Raw genomic sequence first — 21,832 nt, 5'->3', positions numbered from 1 at the left:
ATTGTCTGCTTTCTTTGTCAATTAAGTTTAAGTTTTTTTTTTTTTTTGATCAGGGACAATGCACAGAAAAAACATTAGAATAATATATACTCACTCACTCAGAATTTACATCGTTCATATCACAGTCAATTTCAGTAAATAAAAAATTTTTATGCAGTCTATTTAAAGCGTTACTCTCGACAAAACTGGAAAACATGCGCGTTCATGAGCTTGTCTCTCGTGTCTCTTACATCCACGGTAAACATCCACGGTAAACATAACTCATGAACTCGGCGTTTCATTGTCTAAAATATTCACTAATGTTGTTACTGGTCGTTTACATGCTTATTTAAATAAACGATGGATATATTTAGACAACCAAGGAGATGCAATCTTTGTCGCTCTACTAGCTAGTAAAGTCAGGTTAGCCTGCAGTTTCGTGAACAGAGCTTCTCTTAATACAACATACAATATTACAATACATAATACATTAACGTTACAATATATCCGTTATAGGCTTTACAGCATACAGCTCTCAGATGTATCGTAAGATAAGTGTTAAACCCTAACGTTAAACCCACATCGGCTCTTATAGTCTTAGGGACATATAAGATATTGGGCCCTATCTTGCACCCAGCGCAATTGACTTTGAACACCGACGCATGTATCATTCCTATTTTGCACCCGCGCACAGCGGACTTTTCCCTCCACAGACGCACGTCGGTAAATTAGGGAATGAACTTGCGCTCGCGGGGGCGGTTCAGCGCAAAGAGGAGTGTGTTCCGGCGCAAAACTGCCCTGGTGCTATTTTCCAGTTTTAGAAAGCAATAGCGCCACAGACCAGGAAAAAAACAGTCTAAAGACAGTGGCGCGTTGCGCGTTAGTGATGTGGTATTTTAAGGGCGCGTGCTTGGCCATAATGCAGTGTGTTAACGCGCATACACTTTGATTCTCTAATAATTATAAACAGACGCAGCAGTTTTCATTTTTGCAAATCATACATTATTACAAGGAAACATATTAACACACGAGGGAGGTTGTGTCCGTGAAGATGTGAAAAAGATACGCCTGTTTAACCGAAGCTAATTTGGGTGGGTTTCTCCCATCATCCCCAATGTCACTTCTCTGTGTTTTACAGCCCTGACGAGAACGTCGGTCTCTTTGGCTGTGAACTGCTCCTGGCGTGCGCTGGCAAATCCGCCGTTATAATAGCAATCCGCCGTGGAACAAGCGCGTCTGCTCTTAAAGGGAATGTGAGAGGACGCTCTGATTGGTTTATGTCACGTTACGCCCAAACCACACCTATGAATAATGAAGCTACTTCAGACCAACCCATTTTAGATTTGCGCTGGGCGCAAGAGTCATTTATCCGCCGGGAAAATAGCAGCAGCGCCGGGATCCGCCCACAAAGTTACTTGCGCTTTGCGCTTTGACACTTGCGTTTCAGATCGTTAAAATAGGGCCCATTAAGTTAACGTTCGCTACCTAGCTCCATTATACCTTGAACCAATAGCCCCGGCAGTTTTGGGAAACGCTACCGTTAATGGCGTTAACGTTACATCCATGTAACAGGCTTTACAGCATACATAACATTACATACATCCCTCGGCTGTATCATAAGATAATACCATGGCTACAGGACCCAGAACAGTCATATAAACATGCGCAGTACCGCAATATAACAAAGCCCCACGAGAAAGACGGCTTAAAGTTAAACCCCAAACCCTTGCATTACAACCATGAAACTGTAACGTATTTCACTTACTTTTTGAGAATCTGAAGCTCGATGGTTGCTGTTGTTGGTCGTTGTTGGTTGTTTTTCCAAGACTTCCTGATAGTGAACGGTCTACTGAGTTCTACGTAACTTATCCATTTCCTCCAGCCAATCAGGGACGTCCGTGTTGCGTCACATGCCTTGACGTCAGCAAACCTGGCCAATCAGCATTTTAGAGGGTAATTTTAAACTAAAATGGAGTGTTGCTATCTCCGACCACGAATATATGTTATTTCTTTCTTAAACATTAGATATGGAGTTTTTTTTTTTTAATGCACTGTTTAAACGTAAAAGTATGCTACAGTGTGTGACATTACACATCCGTATGTGCTCGAGTAAGCAGACAGATGCATCATGGTTCGAGCATTACGGACGGACATTACATCCACTATACAGATTATTTTATAATATATACACACAAATTGTGCTACGTTTAGTTGTACAAACATGGTTCAGGCAAACATACGTAAAAACATACACGTACCACATTGTCTACATGCATAGAAACACAGAAATGCGAACGGACGGATCCACACATTTCCCAAAATGCGCTTTCTGATGACGTCGTACGTCGTTGTTTGGTGTGAGAAAAGGTGGAAAAAAGGAGAAAATGAAATTTCTCAAGATTAGCATGTAGTGAAATGGCTTTTTTAATTTCACTGTTTTAGATGGTCAATTTCAGTAATAGGATTATGTAGACTATAGCTGTTATTGTCTGACCAGTTTCTAAAGCTAATAGAGGAGCGATCAGACACACAATGCTATAACGTTAGCACATTTAACAAGGCATTGGAATGTCTGAAAATGACTGAATAGAGACGCATTGACGCCATTGCCACCTAATCAGAAGCCTTGCTTTGCATACATGCAAATAAGTGAGTGTAAAATGCCAACGGTACAGGAATAAATTAAACCTGTTCTGAATGTATTCTAACAGTGATAGCAGAAAAGTATTCGACAAATATTTTACCGAACTATTATTATCCTACGTGAAAATCACAAACAATGGGTGCAACGTGTGTATTTCTAAAGAGACGAAAAAATGAACTAGCACTATAACGTTAAGGGCTCCATACCTGTGCTCAAACAATTTATCTTGAGCGTCCATTTACACGAAAGCCACTGAAAGAAGACAGATTCCCAGGCAAGTTGTGTATCCAGAAGGACTTTGGTGTAAATCGCAGAACACGGAAGTCAGTACACAGGACAGGATTTCAATCGGTCACCTGAAAACAGAGGCACTTGCCCCTACTGGCGTGGGGGTGTAACGGTTGAATTTGTACACTGAACTTAGCTACTTTGTTGGAAGTGAATTTTCTTATTTGTGAAAATCGTTCGATTGATAGATTCTTGTTTGAAGTATTTTCAACTAATACAGTTAAAAAAAAACGAAATCAGGCACAAAAGTATTGTTTGCTAAATTGATCAGTCTAAAATTAAATATATTCTTTTGATAATCTGCTTATTTTACTTGGATTTCATAAGACCAATCATTTTTGAGTGAATTAAATCAACTGACTGCAAACCTTTTATATTGTACGTCAAAAACTTAAATGGAGCTTGTTTAAATAAACATGACCAAAAACAACCAAAAACAACCAAACGGGAACGTTGTGTGGAGGTACAGTGCAACCACAGGAGAACGTTTTAGTTGGTTGGTTCCCTTAACGTTTAGGGAACGTTATAACCCTGAGGGAACGTTCCCTAAACGTTCGTTTTTGGTTTGGTTCAGAACCATAAACTAACGTTCCCTAACGTTCCCTAAACGTTCTGTGTTAGTGGGGACAGCGCCACCGGTCTGATGCATGGACCGGTGCATGGTCTGCTCTTGGACCGTCATATTCAGTTTATTAACTTGCCATGAATTATTACACAAATGTTCAGTAAATGCATGAAAAGGTATGCCTAGGCTTAATATTGTTTTGACAGTGGCATCATAAAATGCTTGATATGACTCATACCATATGAAGGCTACAGTAGCCTATCTAAAGTGAACGATAAGTAAGGGATAATGTAAAGGTTGTTATGGAGAATACAACTCGCGAAAGGCTGATTATGAGCCCGAAGCGAAGCCTGAAGGGAGTTGTATTCGCTATAACAACCATCTCGCTATACATTATCCCGCTTATTACATGGCTACCTACCAAATAAATAAATAATTTGACACAAAATATTAATTTAAAAAGGAATGTATTGATTTAAAAACTATTTATATGGCTTCCGCTAAAGAAAACAGTCCGTTCAAGTCTCTACCAGAGAATGTAGACGGGCTCTGGTCTCTACTGTTAGAATCCTGCTTCCATGGCAACGCTCTGACCTTCGCGGGGTTTACACGACATCCACCAATCAGATGCATCACTGTGGGATTGTGGGATTGTTTAGGATTGTGGGTAATGAAGTACTTATCCAAGACATCGCGAATAAAAGGCATTTATCTCAAATCAAGGTTAGTGCCCCTTGAACTTTTGGCGTTTATATGAGCATATACAATTGCTTAGTACAGCCGTTGCTGGTTTTAAGTCTACCATGTATGGTTATGTTTTTATGGCTTATACCCCAAATGTCTATGGAGAAATTGTATTGAATTTTTACTTCCGGCACCGGCTGTGGGCGGGACTGTGATGCTCTATTGTTTAATTTCTGAATTGATGTGTTCAGTTTTCTGTACCCATGTGTAACCCGCGTCTCAGGTTAGTGTAACCGATAACTAATTTAAGTAGTCATGAATCAAAGCTGGGCTAATATCAGAAGCTCTAGGCACGACTATGGAGCTTGAAATAGTAAAAAGTCAGCAGAGAACGGACAACACAAAGCAGGGAAATTTGACAAATGTATTGTACAAAATTAAAGACAGTTATTTACATTCCCTGCTGTAAATTCCTCTAAGCCGGCTTCCTGAGTGCACAGCGCACAATAAACCCAAAATAAATAACTTCAAATAAAGAGTCCATGAAAAGTTCTTGGTGTGTGTGTGTTTCTTGCAGTATGTATGTTCTTTTCACTACCCGGGTAGGTTTACGTGTGTTCTTATCTGCACTGAAATGAAGGCACAGGATGATGATGGTTTCAAAGATGCCACGGCTGGCCACACCAGGCTCTCGGTCCGTTCACTTCTGGGGTTGGCTCGCCACTGACCACCAGGGTCAGAATCAGATGGTTTATCCCTTTCTAAAAACCAATCTATACATACATTACAAAATGCATTAGTTACTATTGCCTCATTTCAGTTCAAATCTAATCAACTTTTCTCCATTCAAATGTCAAATCAAATATAACCAATTGTAAAGGATATAAATACTATAATCATCATGTATGATACACATAATCTTCATGTATGGAACAGTTGTTCCTTCCTGCTCAGCTACTGTTCGGACGCTCTTGCTTACTGCTCCGCGCTTTGCTCTATCGCTTTTATATTTTTATATTTTATCTTCTTTTATCAACTAATTTCAACTTCAGCAAATCAGCACAGTGCTCAAACGCTTGGATTACAACAAAAAAGCTGAATTATTTTACTCGACCAGCCTCCCACTGAAAGCTTACATTCCGGGGAAGAGAAAACACAACTGCATAAGGATAAGAGAAAATGCCTCTTCTGGAATCTACTTGCTGCAGCAATTGCCACATACTTTTACAAAGGATTGCAGTTCTTGAAACAAAGTTATTTGCGGGACGACCAAACCAGACGGAACACACAACAGAGCTCCATCATGGACGCCCTCAGCATACAGCCGGTGAGTTTCATGAATCTACTTCTCCTCAACAGGCTATACTGAGTGTAGAGAAACAAGCCGATCGACTTACAAATCGATGGCACACACAGGGAGCGAGACCAAAAGGCACTCGAGACATCAGATTGTCACGAGTATCACGTATCGCCGCAGTAGCATCCTCTACCCCAGATATGGCTCTGACAAGGATTGCAAACACTGGTCTCCTACCACCGCCTATACATCTTGAGAACAGATTTGAAGTATTAATGAATGTAAATGGGGAATCCCCAAACGTGATGAATGTGATCGAACACAGACTGAATAAGCCAGTAGCTAACACTGATGCTAACTTGCGCTCAAGGTCGAGCAGACAGCGGCACTCAGCTCAGAGCGCAGCCGAGCACAGGACTCTGATAGTGGGTGACTCCATAATCAAATACATTAGTAGCAGGAATACAACTACGTGCTGCCTTCCGCAAGCAACAACTTCTGATGTAAACAGGGAACTTGAGAACATTCTGATGAAACATAAGACTGCAAATCGACTCATCATTCATGTGGGGAAAAATGATATTCATAAAGAGTAGTCAGAACTCCTCAAGAAGAATTTTAATGAACTTTTTGAAACACTTAAAAGATTGAAAGTACAAACATTCATCAGTGGACCACTCCCAGCAAGAGGAACAAACAGGTTTTCACGGTTGCTTGGGCTTAATACATGGCTCCAAAAAACCTGCAATATAAAAGGAGTGAACTTCATTGACAACTTCAATCTTTTCTGGAGTCAGAGGCAACTGTTCCAACAGGACGGCCACCCAAACAAACTTGGTTCAAGAGTGCTAAAGGACAATATCTACTTCTCCCTCAATCATCCTTCTGCACTGTGTGCCAATCCATTCAACCTGAATGGCACACACACACCTGGACACAGTATGAATGACCACAGGACTTCACTCCAGCACCTGAATGGACATGCGGTTGACACGTCACACAAGGACAATGATAACACCACTCAGCCACAACAACTTCTTCTCACGGACACAATCTCAGCTGAGCCCTGCCCACAGACAGACTGTGACATACTAGAACTGCTCCAAGATTCAACACCCAAGGACGACTTCCTGGAAAACAGCCAGGAAAACCAGGACAGCATATTACAGCATCCGATAACACGAGAACAACAACAGCCCCTCTCACCAGACACGCTATCTCTATCTCCACCATCTCCACTTCTGGGCTTCTCAGAGAAAATGGAAAAGCTGGTGTACGCTGGAACCAAACTATCCCACTCTTTTGCAAGCCCCCAGATATCAACCAAAACACGGCAGGCCTCACAACCACCAAAGCCTGCGGGCCCAGTTCGCCCTCCCCCTCCTCCTGCAAGAGTTCTTCGGTCTCTGCCACAAAGACAGGTCTCACACCCTACTCCTTCTGCTCGAGGTGAACCAAAAACAACTGATACCAGCTCTCATTGATATGTGCTGGGTCCCCGCTATGATAACAGTAACTTTCTCAAATGTTTACAGAACAAGCGGGAACCCTGTGTGCCTGTATCTTTCTCTATTGCTGTTCGATTACATGATAGAAAGTCTAAGGCCTTCAAAAGCCATACAGCAAACCCAATCTGGTGCCTATTACACGCCAAACTAAGACTGCTGCGCGGACAAAAAGTAAGACTGTTAAGTTAGCACTTTTAAACATCTGCTCACTTAAAAATAAATCACTTCTAGTCAATGACTTAATAACCACATACAACCTGGATTTTATGTTTCTAAATGAAACTTGGCTAGAAGACAACTGCAGTGCAACTGTCCTCAATGAAACATCCCCTCCTAACTTTTATTGAGTGTCTGCAGAGCGGGTAGGAGAGGTGGGGGAGTAGCTTTTCTTTTTAAAGATGTCTATCCATGTAAGCAAATATCATTTGGTAATTACCCGTCTTTCGAATATCTGGGTATTGTGTTAAAAGGTGCTCCACACATTTTATTTATTATTGTTTATAGGCCTCCAAAATACTCTTCAGCCTTTGCTGAGGACTTTACAGAACTGTTATCAACCATTTCCTCAGAGTTTGACTGTTTTGCTATTGCTGGAGATTTTAACATTCACATAGATAATGCAGAAAACAGTATGGCAAAAGAAATCAAAACTGTTTTAAAAACTTTTGATCTGACTCAGCATGTACATGGACCGACACACAATCGTGGACACACTCTAGATTTACTTATCAGTAAGGGTCTCTAAACATTTCATCGATTGTTATTAAGGATGTAGCACTGTCTGATCATTTCTGTATTTTCTTTGATATATTGATCTCTCCTGCCATTGAAGCTAGATCTGTGTCTGTCAAGAAGAGATGCTTAAGTGAGAACACTAGTGTACATGAAGGCTATATCTTCAACACCAAGCATATCTGCTGACTCTGTTGATTTTCTCCTTGATTCTTTTAACTCAAAAGTAAAAAGTGTAATTGATGATATTGCTCCTGTGAAGGTCAGGAAGAATGGTAGACAAAAGGCACCTTGGAGAAACTCAACAGCAGTGCAAAATATGAAAAGACAATGCAGAAAAGCAGAGCGTATGTGGCGGAAGACAAAACTTGTAGTCCACTATAACATTTACAAAGACACCAGCCATGCTTTCAATATGGAACTAGGCAAAGCTAGACAGACTTTCTTCTCAAATATTATAAACAGCAACTTAAACAACACACGCACTCTTTTTGCTACTGTAGAGAGATTAACAAACCCCCCGAGCCAGATTCCCAGTGAAATGCTCTCAGACAGCAAGTGCAGTGAGTTTGCTTCTTTCTTCTCTGAGAAAATCAATAATATCAGAAAGGTGATCAGCACATCCTTGAGTTGCACTGGGGTCAGACAGATCAGACCACAACCTGAGAAAGTACTTACTATGTCTGATTTCAAAGAAATTGATGGCAAAATTTTAGAAGAAACCGTACAGCACCTTAAAACATCAACCTGCGCCATTGACGCTCTTCCCACATCTTTCTTCAAAAGTGTGTTAAACTGTTTAGAAGCAGATCTCCTAGAAGTGGTAAATGCCTCACTTCTCTCTGGAAGTTTTCCAAACTCCCTGAAAACTGCAGTTGTCAAACCCCTCCTGAAAAAGAGCAATCTGGATAAGACTATATTAAGCAATTATAGACCGATCTCAAATCTTCCTTTCATTGGCAAGATCATTGAAAAAGTTGTTTTCAATCAGCTGAATAAATTCTTAAGCTCGAATGGATACTTTGACAATTTTCAATCTGGTTTCCGATCACATCACAGCAGAGAGACAGCGCTCATAAAGATAATTAACGATATTCGCTTAAATACTGATACAGGCAAATTATCAGTGCTGGTACTGCTCGACCTCAGTGCTGCTTTTGACACTGTTGATCACAACATACTTCTTGACAGACTGGAAAACTGGGTGGGGCATTGTCCTAAAATGGTTCAGGTCATACTTAGAAGCGAGAGGTTATTATGTGAGTATAGGAGACCATAAGTCTGAGTGGACATCCATGACATGCGGAGAATCTTGGGGTGTCTTTAGAGTCAGACCTTAGCTTCAGTAGTCACGTCAAAGAAATAACTAAATCAGCATACTATCATCTAAAAAATATTGCAAGAATTAGATGCTTTGTTTCCAGTCAGGACTTAGAAAAACTTGTGCATGCTTTCATCACCAGCAGGGTGGATTATTGTAATGGACTCCTTACTGGCCTTCCCAAAAAGACCATAAGACAGTTGCAGCTCGTACAGAAAGCTGCCGCAAGGATCCTGAGCAGAACCAGAAAATTTTAACACATCACACCAGTCCTCAGGTCTTTACACTGGCTCCCAGTCACATTTAGGATTGATTTTAAAGTATTATTACTGGTATATAAATCATTTAATGGCCTAGGACCTCAATACATTGCAGATATGCTCACTGAATATAAACCCAACAGATCACTCAGATCATTAGGATCACATCAACTAGAAATACCAAGGGTTCACTCAAAGCAAGGAGAGTCCGCTTTTAGATATTATGCCAGCCGCAGCTGGAACCAGCTTCCAGAAGAGATCAGGTGTGCTCCTACAGTAGCCACATTCACATCCAGACTCAAAACACATCTGTTTAGCTTTGCATTTACTGAATGAGCATTGTAGAACAGTATTTGAATGACGATATTAAAGTTTTCGTCTGAGAAAGAACTAAGAATGTGAATGCAGGGCTAAGGAAAGTGAAAAGAATGTGCAAGTCAATGAAAGAGAAAAGAAAGTTGATAGATGGAAGTCGTAAGAAGATTGAAAGAGAAAAGAAAGTTGATAGATGGAAGTCGTAAGAAGATTGAAAGAGAAAAGAAAGTTGATAGATGGTAAGAAGATTGAAAGAGAAAAGAAAGTTGATAGATGGAAGTCGTAAGAAGATTGAAAGAGAAAAGAAAGTTGATACATGTAAGTCGTAAGAAGATCCTTTTAAAAGAAAGATACCGGTTGATGTAAAATATGTCCGACTGTTTGCACTGTATTTTATTATTTTATTTTCCAAACTGTGATTCAGGAAGATTTTATTATTTTTTAGGGCTGTCTGATTGGAAGAGATTTTGAAGGGGAACGGGAGAGCTTCACTCCGACGAGGCGAGTGAAGATTATCTATACTACGGAGAGTATAGAGGTTCGCTGTTTGTTTAAAACAGCAAAAGTGAAACGTGCTCTGTGGGGGACACCACCCCAGCAGAGGACGTCCCTGGATTGTAGGTCCAGTGGCACCGCAAACCTGCTCAATCACTTCCATCTCAGATAGGGTTTTAATTATTCTTATTTCTTTTGATTATTTTATTTTCTTCTATGTAAAGCACTTTGAATTACCTCTGCTTAGCTTTGCATTTACTGAATGAGCACTGTGCCACTGTTCGTCCGACTGTTTGCACTGTATTTTATTTTCTAAACTGTTTTAATTATTCTTATTTCTTTTATTATGTTTGTAATTATTTCAATTTCTTCTATGTAAAGCACTTTGAATTACCAATGTGTATGAAATGTGCTATATGAATAAACTTGCCTTGCCTTGTAAATGAATAGGTACACATCACACCACATAACATCAGGTCCAATGAACAACAATCAATCATGTACTTCCATCTCACAGTATAGAAATAAAATGAAACTGGATATTTATGTTTTTAATCTTTTAAATCTATTTATGCATCACATTTTAATACACTCTAAAAAATGCTGGGTTGTTTCAACCCAATTTTGGGTAAAATATGGACAAACCCAGCCGTTGGGTTAAATTTTTACATTACATTTTTAACCCAATGTTTGGGTTTGTCCATATTTTACCCAAAATTGGGTTGAAACAACGCAGCATTTTTTAGAGTGTATATTTATAATTTTTTAAAGGTTAAGATGAACTTCTGCTCCTCATATACATATCAAACATGTATATTGGCAATTAAATGAACTAAATCACCCTTATTTTACATATGAAAACAAGAGGATAAATACTCTCTCTCAATCAAATGACTTGTAAGTCAACAAAACAGGGTATAAAGGCACCTTTAGCGGTGTGAACACTATCAAAGAACTGCTACAGTGGTGACTAGCTTATCTGAGCTAGTGTAACCCTGGTTAAATAAAGGAAGTTAAGTTTAATTTATTTGCAATTTATTAACATCTAATTTCCCTACTGAAGGTAAAATAGTGATGCGTAAAAGCGATTTTAGAAAAATAGTGGGTGAATTAAGAAAAGCAGTTATTATTAGTTGATTTGCGATTGACCAATGAGAACGCTCCCGACATCACGCGCTGTGCGTGTGTGTGGACCAGTGTTGCCAGATGTACGATAATTATCGTATTTGTACGATAATTTTGACCTCTGTACGATGTACGATCAATAATGAAAAAAATCCCATAATGTACGATAATTTCAGAATTGCCCGCAAATTAGTTAAAAAATCTGCCGAAATCTAGATCGAGCAAGTCAAGTCAAGTCAAGTCATCTTTATTTATATAGCGCTTTTTACAATACAGATTGTATCAAAGCAGCTTCACAGTGATAACATGAAAATAATACAAAAAATAATTTCATCATCATCCACCTTTAAGGCAGATCTATAATATTGTTGAATATTAAATGTCCCCAACTAAGCAAGCCAGAAGGTAAGGCAACAGCGGCAAGGAACCAAAACTCCATCAGATGACTGAATGGAGAAAAAACCTTGGGAGAACCCAGGCTCAGTCGGGGGCCAGTTCTCCTCTGGCCAATGAGTGAACAGTGTATGAAGTTCAGAATGAATCAGAGTATTTGTCCAGTTCCGGTTGTTTGAAGTCAGAGTGGAGAGGAGGAGAGACTGGTTGACACTTCAGGTCAGTGGCGTCGTCGTCGTGTCCTGGCGCTGGTCCTTCATCAGATCTGGATACGGCCTGGTTCCAGTGGACAGCGGTAAACCTCGGGATAGACAGAGAGACTAATATTAGCGTAGACGCCGTCCTTCTTATGATGTACCAAGTACATCAGGATTACGGGAAGTGTTCCCGGTCCCGGCTGTTCTAAACTATGCAGCCTAATTATATAAGTCTATAATGTGTATGCTAGGCTGAAGAGATGTGTTTTTAGTCTAGATTTGAACTGACAGAGTGTGTCTGCTTCCCGGACAATGGTAGGAAGACTGTTCCAAAGTTTTGGTGCTAAATAGGAAAAGGATCTACCGCCAGCAGTCGATTTTGATATTCTAGGTATTATTAACTGACCGGAATTTTGAGATCGCAGTAGACGTGAAGGACTATAATGCGTTAAGAGCTCGCTCAAGTACTGCGGAGCTAAACCATTTAGTGCTTTGTAAGTGATCAGCAATATTTTAAAATTTATCCGATGTTTAATAGGCAGCCAATGCAGTGTTGACAGAACAGGGCTAATATGGTCATACTTCCTGGTTCTAGTAAGAACTCGAGCTGCTGCGTTTTGAACTAGCTGTAGTTTGTTTATTAAGCGTGCAGGGCAACCACCCAGTAGAGCATTACAATAATCTAGCCTTGAGGTCATAAATGCATGAACTAATTGTTCTGCATTATTCATTGAGAGCATATGACGTAATTTAGATATATTTTTAAGATGGAAGAAAGCGGTTTTACAGATACTAGACACATGACTTTCAAATGAAAGATTGGTATCAAAGAGCACACCCAGGTTCCTAACCGACGACGAAGACTTAACAGAGCAGCCATCAAGTGTTAGACAGTACTCTAGGTTATTACGTGTGGAAGTTTTTTGTCCAATAATTAGAATCTCTGTTTTTTCTGAATTTAGTAGTAGGAAATTACTAGTCATCCAATTTTTTATATCAGCTATGCATTCCGTTAATTTTGTGAATTCGTAGGTTTCGTTAGGTTTTGAAGAAATATACAGCTGAGTATCGTCGGCATAACAGTGAAAGCTAATTCCATGTTTCCTAATGATATCTCCTAATGGTAGCATATACAGAGTGAACAGCAGCGGTCCTAGTACTGAGCCTTGTGGTACGCCATACTGAACTTGTGATTGATAAGACATCTCTTCATTTACTGCTACAAACTGATAACGGTCAGATAAGTATGATTTAAACCATGCTAGTGCAATTCCACTAATGCCAACATAATGTTCGAGTCTATTTAAAAGGATGTTGTGGTCAATGGTGTCAAATGCAGCACTAAGATCCAGTAATACTAATAGAGAGATACAACCACGATCGGATGATAGGAGCAAATCATTTGTGACTCTAACGAGAGCGGTCTCGGTACTATGGTACGGTCTAAATCCGGACTGAAAATCCTCGCAGATATCATTTCTTTCAAGAAAAGAACACAGTTGTGAGGATACTGCTTTTTCTAATATTTTTGACAGAAATGGCAGATTAGAGATCGGCCTGTAATTGACTAGCTTTGTAGGATCAAGTTGCTGTTTTTTAACAAGCGGTTTAATCATAGCTAGCTTAAAGGTTTTTGGTACGTATCCTAGAGACAAAGATGAATTAATGATATTAAGAAGAGGATCTATGACATCTGGAAGCATCTCTTTCAGCAGCTTAGTCGGTATAGGGTCTAACATGCACGTTGTCGATTTAGATGATTTGACGAGTTTGCAAAATTCTTCCTCTCCTATAGCAATGAATGAATCAAATTTTCCCTCAGGGAGACTACAATGCGCTTCCTGATGCGATACTGTATTAGACGGTTGCATAGTTATAATTTTGTCCCTGATATTATCGATCTTATAAGTGAAGAAGTTCATAAAGTCATTACTGCTGTGTTTCTTGGAAACTTCTGGGCTTGAAGCTTTCTTTTTCGTTAGTTTAGCCACTGTTTCAAATAAATACCTAGGATTATGTTTATTATCTTCTAATAGGGTTGAAAAATAAGCAGATCTAGCAGCTTTTAAAGCCTCTCTGTAAGCAATCGAGCTCTCCTTCCATGAAATCCTAAACACCTCTAGTTTTGTTTTCTTCCAGTTGCGCTCCATTTTTCTGGCTGCTCTCTTAAGGGCCTGAGTGTGCTCGTTGTGCCACGGCGTTGGACTATGTTCTTTAATCTTCTTTAAGCGCAGCGGAGCAACTGTGTCTAAAGTGCTGGAAAAGAGAGAGTTAAAAGTTTCTGTTGCAATATCAAGTTCTTCTAAGCTATCTGGGATGCTGAGATGATGAAACTGATTAGGAAGGTTATTGATAAAGCAATCTTTAGTGGCAGAAGTGATCGGTCTAACATATTTATAACACGGAGTCGGCTTTGCAGCCTTGGCTAAATGTAATTTACACGAGACTAGATAGTGATCTGAGATGTCATCGCTCTGCTGCAGTATTTCAACGGCATCAACATCTATTCCATGTGATAGTATTAGATCTAGAGTATGATTACGACAATGAGTCGGTCCTGACACGTGTTGTCTAACTCCAATTGAGTTTATAATGTCTTTAAATGCCAATCCCAATGCATCTTTTTCATTATCTATGTGTATATTAAAGTCACCAACAATTAGTACTTTATCTGCAGCCAATACTAATTCTGATAGAAAGTCCGCAAATTCTTTGATAAAGTCTGTATGGTACCCTGGTGGCCTGTATACAGTAGCCAGCAGAATTTTCAAACGTGATTTATCGTTTACACTATATATTTTTACATTAAGCACCAACACTTCAAAAGAATTATATTTACAACTAGATTTCTTAGTGGTTTTGAAAATATTACTATAAATTACAGCAACACCTCCTCCTTTGCGTTTCAGACGAGGTTCATGTTTATAACCGTAATCTTGTGGGGTTGACTCATTTAAAGCAATGTAATCGTTTGGTTTTAGCCAGGTTTCTGTTAAACACAGCACATCTAGGTTATAATCTGTAATCATATCATTAACTATTAGCGATTTTGAAGTAAGAGATCGAATATTCAGCAACCCAAGCTTTATCATTTGCTCATTTGTATTATATCTGTTTTTTATTTGTTGAAGATCAATTAAATTTTTAACCTTAGATGGGTTTGAACGTATTTTGGATTTCCAAGTTCGGGGAACAGACACAGTCTCTATATGATGATATCTCGGTGAAAGAGGCTCTATGTGATGGGATTTATCTGACCTTGGTGACGTGAGGCCGCTAGCAGACGGTCGGTTAAGCCAGTCTGTCTGCTTCCTGACCTGAGGCCCAGATTGTCATGTTTTAGCTCTAAGACTATGAGCCAAATTACTAGAGAGAAGAGCAGCACCATCCCAGGAGGGATGAATACCATCTCTTTTCAACAGGTCAGGTTTGCCCCAAAAACTTTTCCAATTGTCTATGAATTCTATATTATTCTGCGGACACCACCCAGACAGCCAGCCATTGAGTGAACACAATCTACTAACTATCTCATCACTCCGGCGAACAGGAAGGGGGCCAGAGCAAATTACAGTGCTTGACATCGTACTTGCAAGTTCACACACCTCTTTAATATTAATTTTGGTGATCTCCGACTGGCGAAGTCGAACATCATTAGTGCCGACGTGAATAATAATCTTAGAGAATTTACGTTTAGCATTAGCCAGCACTTTCAAATTTTTCTTTGATGTCAGGCGCTCTGGCTCCCGGCAGACATGTGACTATGGTGGCTGGTGTCTCTATTTTCACGTTCCGTGTAATAGAATCGCCAATAACTAGGGCACAATCAGAATAATTCTCAGTGGGTGTTTCACTGAGCGGGGCAAATCGATTTGTTATCGGAACGGAAAAGGGGTTTTTTGATCCGCGACTAGAGCGATCTCTCACTGTCACCCATCTGCCCTGCTGCACGGGCTCTACTTCAGCCGGAACCGACTCATGTAAAGAGTTCACTAGGCTAGGCGCATCCAAAATAGTATCTAAAGCTCTAGCACTCTTCTTACTATTCTCGATTAAAGTTTGGATGCGTGTCTCTAGTTCTGAAATCTTCTCCGTCAGCCTGACTGTCTTCTTGCATTTATCACATATAAATCCTATATTGCCGACAGAGAAGGCTATGGTAAACATGTGACATGAAGTGCAGGTGACAATAACAGGAGAAGACATTACTCACCGTGTTTGTTGACTGATTCTTACTCACCTGGGCTTTTGTGAACTCAAAGGCGCGGGCGCGCGAGAGAAAAATAAATAACTGAGCGCACGGGTGGTGCGTTAAAAGGCTAGCGAGTTAGCGTGTTGTGCTGACAATAACGGAAGCTAGCAATGTCAGGTTAATCTGAGATGTTGAGTAAGATGTATTTAGTAGTATAAACAACTAGAATTTATAATAAATGATGGTTCAAAACAGAAAGAAATACGAAGCTAATACGAGGCTTAGACGCAGCAAACAAACTCACAGCAGCAGCAGTCACAGCGAGGCAGACAGGAGCAATCGATCCGCAGATATATCGGCTGATCCTGATGAAAACGTTTACCCGCAAGCAAGAGTGCGCATGTGTAGCGCGCGCACAGCAGAGAAAGGGAGCGAGAGACCTTGCGTGTGTGTGCTAGTGTGCGTGTGTGCCTCACGAAGCGCATGCAAGGACCTATTTTTTTACAGTCTATGGTAAGGTCAGGACCCAACCAGACGAATTATTCAGACAACCCAACCCCCCCCCCCCCCCCCACCCCACCCCCCCCCCCCCACCCCCCCCCACCCCACCCCCCCCCCCACCCCCCCCGTTGGAGAATTCTGCACATGTTTTCCTTGTGTACGATCATTTTCTTCAAAATACGATAATTTTGAGCTTCTGATACGATACTTGGACATTTCCAATCTGGCAACACTGGTGTGGACGCGCCTGCGAAACGAGAGTTGAGCATAGAGGAGAGAAGACGTGAGTCGATCTTCGCGCTAAAAGTTAGATTAATATAGTTGAAAGAAAAGTAGAAAAAAACGTTAATTTAATTCAATTCATACCGTGAAGTGTATGGAGAAGCTGAGTGAGTGTTGAGTTGCATTTTACTCCGGTGAGTCAGAATAACTTTCTAAATGTTAATGTATAAACTTCCTAAAAAGATTATAAAATGGTTAATTCGTTTGACTAAATTGTTATTTCCAATTTCATGTCGTATTTCAACGTTAGAGATTAAAGTGAATCGTGTGAATATTCCTCGTTCACCGACGCCATTGCTGGCCACGCGGGCCTGTGAGACACGCATGGGTGAAAGCAAAAGACGATTAGAGGTAAATGTGTAATATATAAGTTCTTGTGGAGAACTACTGCTTTGTTCTATTGTTTAATTTTACTATTTCATTTTAAATGATTGTAAGTGTGGTCATATTGAACCGCGTGGTCATTCCTCCATTTCAGTTCATGGGCGCCATTATTGGTCACGTGCGCTTGTGTGAAAAAGACCAGTAGGATTGTTTTAGAGGTACATAGTGTAATATCTCTTCTTGAAAAATTTTATTTGTATGTTTAATTGTTATTTTGATATGTGATGTGAAATTCTTTCTGAAATCACTAAATGAATGTTCTGGTCTGTGATCAGGCCAGGTTTTTTTGTTTTGTTTTCTCTTTCTTTTTCTTCTTTGTATTTCTATTTTGTCCTTGATTCTGCGGATGGTGATGATCTGTGATATCCTGTGAGAAATTTCAAGTTTGATGGCGAGCCACCCGAATCTATTACGGTGAAAGAATCTACTAAGGTGAAAGGACATCAATTCGTAAAGAAGAGTTCAATATCCTTTCCTTTCTGCTCCAGTCAAGACAATTCACATGTAGAGACTATTGAGTTTTTCTTCAAGATTTAAAAGACGAATACAGAGACTGATACAAAACTGATATATGCTTGAAAAGAGTGTTTAAGGAAAAGAAAAAAGACACCACTCCATTATTAATTTTATTTTCTTCTGTCATTGCAATTATCTGTGTATGTTTTGGGGTAAAGGAAGAGCGCACTCTTCTAGGGGAATTTTCATGTTTAAATTGTGTGTATAATTGACTGACATTTGTAATTAACCTTTCTGGTTTTTCTCATTGGAAACCAAAATTACATACCAGTTGTATTCAACCTGTGTCGATTGTTGTTTCTCACCACAACCCGCTACCTCCTTTACGAGCTAATAAAATAATCTTCTGATTAATTATCTGCACCAATAGCAATTTAATTAATTAATTGTTAAATACTGCAGACACCCGTTACATAAAGTTTGGCGAGCCAGCCAGGAGGTGGCGCTGTTGCTGAACTAACAATCGACACAGGTTGAATACAACTGGTATGTAATTTTGGTTACATTAGCAAAACAAACCAAAACAAATTCACATTCAAATGTTAACGATTAGCACGCGGCTAGCGCGATTAGCGATATTTTATGAGCATCTCAAACAACATAAAACAATCTGAATCTGCGTCTGTATGGTATCAACCAGTAAGAATCAGGTTCACAACTCCGATTGGTTTTAAAATAACATTATTTGGTGCAATAATGGAGCTAGTACAATCAGCATAATAATCGCATTAGTATTACCATCCTTACCGGAGGTATCTTGAGAAGCTCAAGATACCTCTGCTTAACTCTTAACTCTCTCTCGCGAGAAGAAAAAGTATCCCGGGCCTTTAGTCACGAGATCAGAGATTAGTTAGGAGTCAACTAACCTTCTGTCGACCTCTTTTCTTTAGCCCGGATATTCCACTCCTTTGAGCCGATGTTGCAGCTACAGAAGCCTCCGACTAGCACACACATCATACACTTATATGAGATATTTGTGAGGAAAGATGAAGACATCCTGGTGCTGGAATATCCTCATCACGCGATGACCTTGTTTGAATATGTACAGCGAAATCGAGGCAGCCTGACTGAGTTTGTGGTGAAGCACATCATTCGGCAGCTCGTTGTGGCGCTGCAGCATTGCATGCATCACGGCATCTTTCACAACACACACATGAAGAACATCCTCATATATCAGAACAGCCTGGAGGTCAAGCTGATGGACTTCAGAGGCGCACTGATCCTCCCAGAGACACGTGAGTCGGCTTCTCCAACACCGCCCACTGTTGATGTGTTTGTTAATGCGTTACTAAACTCTGCAAATGTGTTCCTACAGGAGCTGATGAACTCATTTTAAATGCAGCGGTCAGAAAGTACGCGGAGTGGGCCGTGAGCGACGATATACGGATACTGCTGGATGCGCTGGTGCCCAAAATAAGCCGATGGTTTTGGCAAATGTCACATTTGTCCAAAGGTGAGACCAACAACAAGAGTGAAATGGAAATGACATTGCTTGAAAAACATATAGAGCTCAGTAATATGATCAGTGTCAATGATGAGCAAAGTGTAAAACACAGCGGATTGACAATGAATGTTTAGCATTGGATAAATGTTCATGGGCATCCAGCAGTGTTGTGCGGGTCAATGTATAAACAACCCGCACCCGACCGATGTTTTCAACTAACCCACCCGCACCCCATGTGTTTATCCAGTCTAATCGAAGTGTGTGTCTCTCCCCCGACTTTCCCAACAAAAATCCCGCCCCCTCTCAGAAAATACATAAAACGGGCATTACTGAGCTATATGCGTTTAAAAGTAGCCTATTAAAATGGTACAATGGCATTGCTCAGTTCAACGTGTTGGGAAATCGGGCATACAAGAAGTACACATGACAAAGCCAGCACTTTGGTCATCATCTTTCATTATTTCGGCAAATGTCTCCCACACTTTGCTCTTTCCATTTGTGTATTTGCGGAGCTTCCACTCCCCAGTCTTCACCTTTTCTCTTGCCGCCTCCATCTCTACCGTCATCTTCGTGCCAGTTATTCAGCCAATAAAGTGTAGGCCTATGTATTTCATAGAAAATTGTGTCTAGTACTATATCAATTACAAAGGTTTAATTGGCATCTTTATTTCAAACGACCCGACCGACCCTAATGTCTTAGAAATATTTTTGACTGACTCATAACCGCGCGTGACCGCAGGCACCCGCTCATTTTGGATCAACCCGCGCAACACTGGCATCCAGAGAATATCATAGAAACAGCAAGAAATGCTGGGGGAAACCCGCAACATAAATGAACTTTTCCTCCATTTTGCTTAGGAACTAATGTGGTCGGAACCAAAGTTTACAGGATTGTGTTCTCTGGTATCCTCTCAGGCGGAGGTATCCTCTCAGGCGGAGGATACCATCATTGCTCATCATTACATATGGCTATATATATATATTTTTTTTTAAATAGCTAATAAAAATAGCATTTCTCTAGGGAAATGTCATATTGCAAGAAATATCGTTATCGCAATATTTTCCCAATATCGTGCAGCCCTAATGCACGATCGGTTCCGTGTTTTGTCTCAGCACGCCCAGTTACATCCGGTGCTGTGCGTCGGATGCCGTTTTTGCATTAGGTGGAGATTACACTCTCCGTTTACAAGAACTTCCAGCGGTTAACATGAATGATGTTATCAATATTGTGAGGAAGTTAGCGGCCACACCTAATGCTGCGTTCACACCAAACGCGAATAGAGCGTCTGGCGCGAGTGATTTCAATGTTAAGTCAATGTGAAGACACGTTTACGCGTCCTGCGGTACGAATGAGGCGTTTAGCGCGGCGCGGTATACGAGAATGACACGAATTGACACGCGAATTAGGTGAATTGAGCGTCTGGCGTGAGTGGTGGATTGTGCAGTCACGCGTTTGACGCGAATTTTTTTTACTTTGGCGTCAATTCGCGCCGCGTTAACCCAATCAGGAGCCTGCTTGCTGCTGTCACTTGGTGAAGTGACATGACAGGGTCCCCGCGGATCCTTAAAAAGTATTAAAAGGTCTTAAATTCGATATTTAAAATTTAAGGCCTTAAAAAGTCTTAAATTCTTATTTTTACTTATGAAAAGTCTTATTTTTACCTATGAAAGGTTTACCTTAAATTTTAGATGACACTTTGACGACGTATCTAAATGCTTTCCAAATGAAAACTATCTAATTAGCGTACGTATTATTTTTATTATTCTATCTTTGTGGATTTGCATGTTCACGTGACAATTCGCGTCATTTACGGCAGCATTAGCCTGCGTCTGTCTCCTGCACGCGAGAGGAGAGGATAAGAGAACGAGTAAATGTCAGTTCAATAGTAAGTTCATTCTTTGTGCTTAGGATTGTCTATGAACTATGATGATATTGTAATCATTGTTTAAACTACGTACAAGGCACCGCGAGTTCGAGCTGACATCGCGTTTGTCTCTCATGCTTGCTTTCACTGCGTGATGTCAGTGCAGTTATAGGTATGTCCCCAAATGAGTTTTTGTCTTATATTTCTATCATATTAGGTTGTTATATTAGAATATCACGAGCAAGAGTGCCGTTTTCCTGTGCACAATTGCAAATGTGCTATTTATTTTATACAACAGTTAAATTAACAATAAAGTTAACATTGTGTGTTACTTTTTATATTGTCAATATTGTTTGTTTCCCCCTTTATTTCGCCGACGAGAATTTCATAATGAAACTGTAGTCCAACAGACAGCGATTCTTTTTTTAAAACTGAAATCCGCGTTTTGAACGAATCATTTGATTCAATGAATGAATCGGCCGTTTGAACAAAGCGGTTGAATAAAACTCCCAACAACTCGCTTATTAAGACAGTGACTTACTGCCACCTACTGGCGGGTTTAGTTGCATATTTAAAGTACCCTTTAATTAAAATGTTAAAATTATAAATAATTTCATATTTAAATATTGAATAGCTTTATTTATGCAATTGCAAATTAAGTGTAAATATAGTAATGCCAGTTCGGATGCCGCTTTTCTGTGTCACCTCTGCACTGCAAGGATGATTTTGGTACGGTCTTATTCTAATAGAATTTAATTTGAATGTTAGAATTTGACATAAAAGGTGATGCATACCTCTAAATACGTTTAGAAATAATTTCCATATTTAGGTGAAAATGCCCCTGGAAA

This window comes from Phoxinus phoxinus (assembly GCF_949152265.1).
Source record: "Phoxinus phoxinus genome assembly, chromosome: 4".
NCBI lineage: Eukaryota > Metazoa > Chordata > Actinopteri > Cypriniformes > Leuciscidae > Phoxinus > Phoxinus phoxinus.
Note: the sequence above shows the minus strand (reverse complement) of the source record.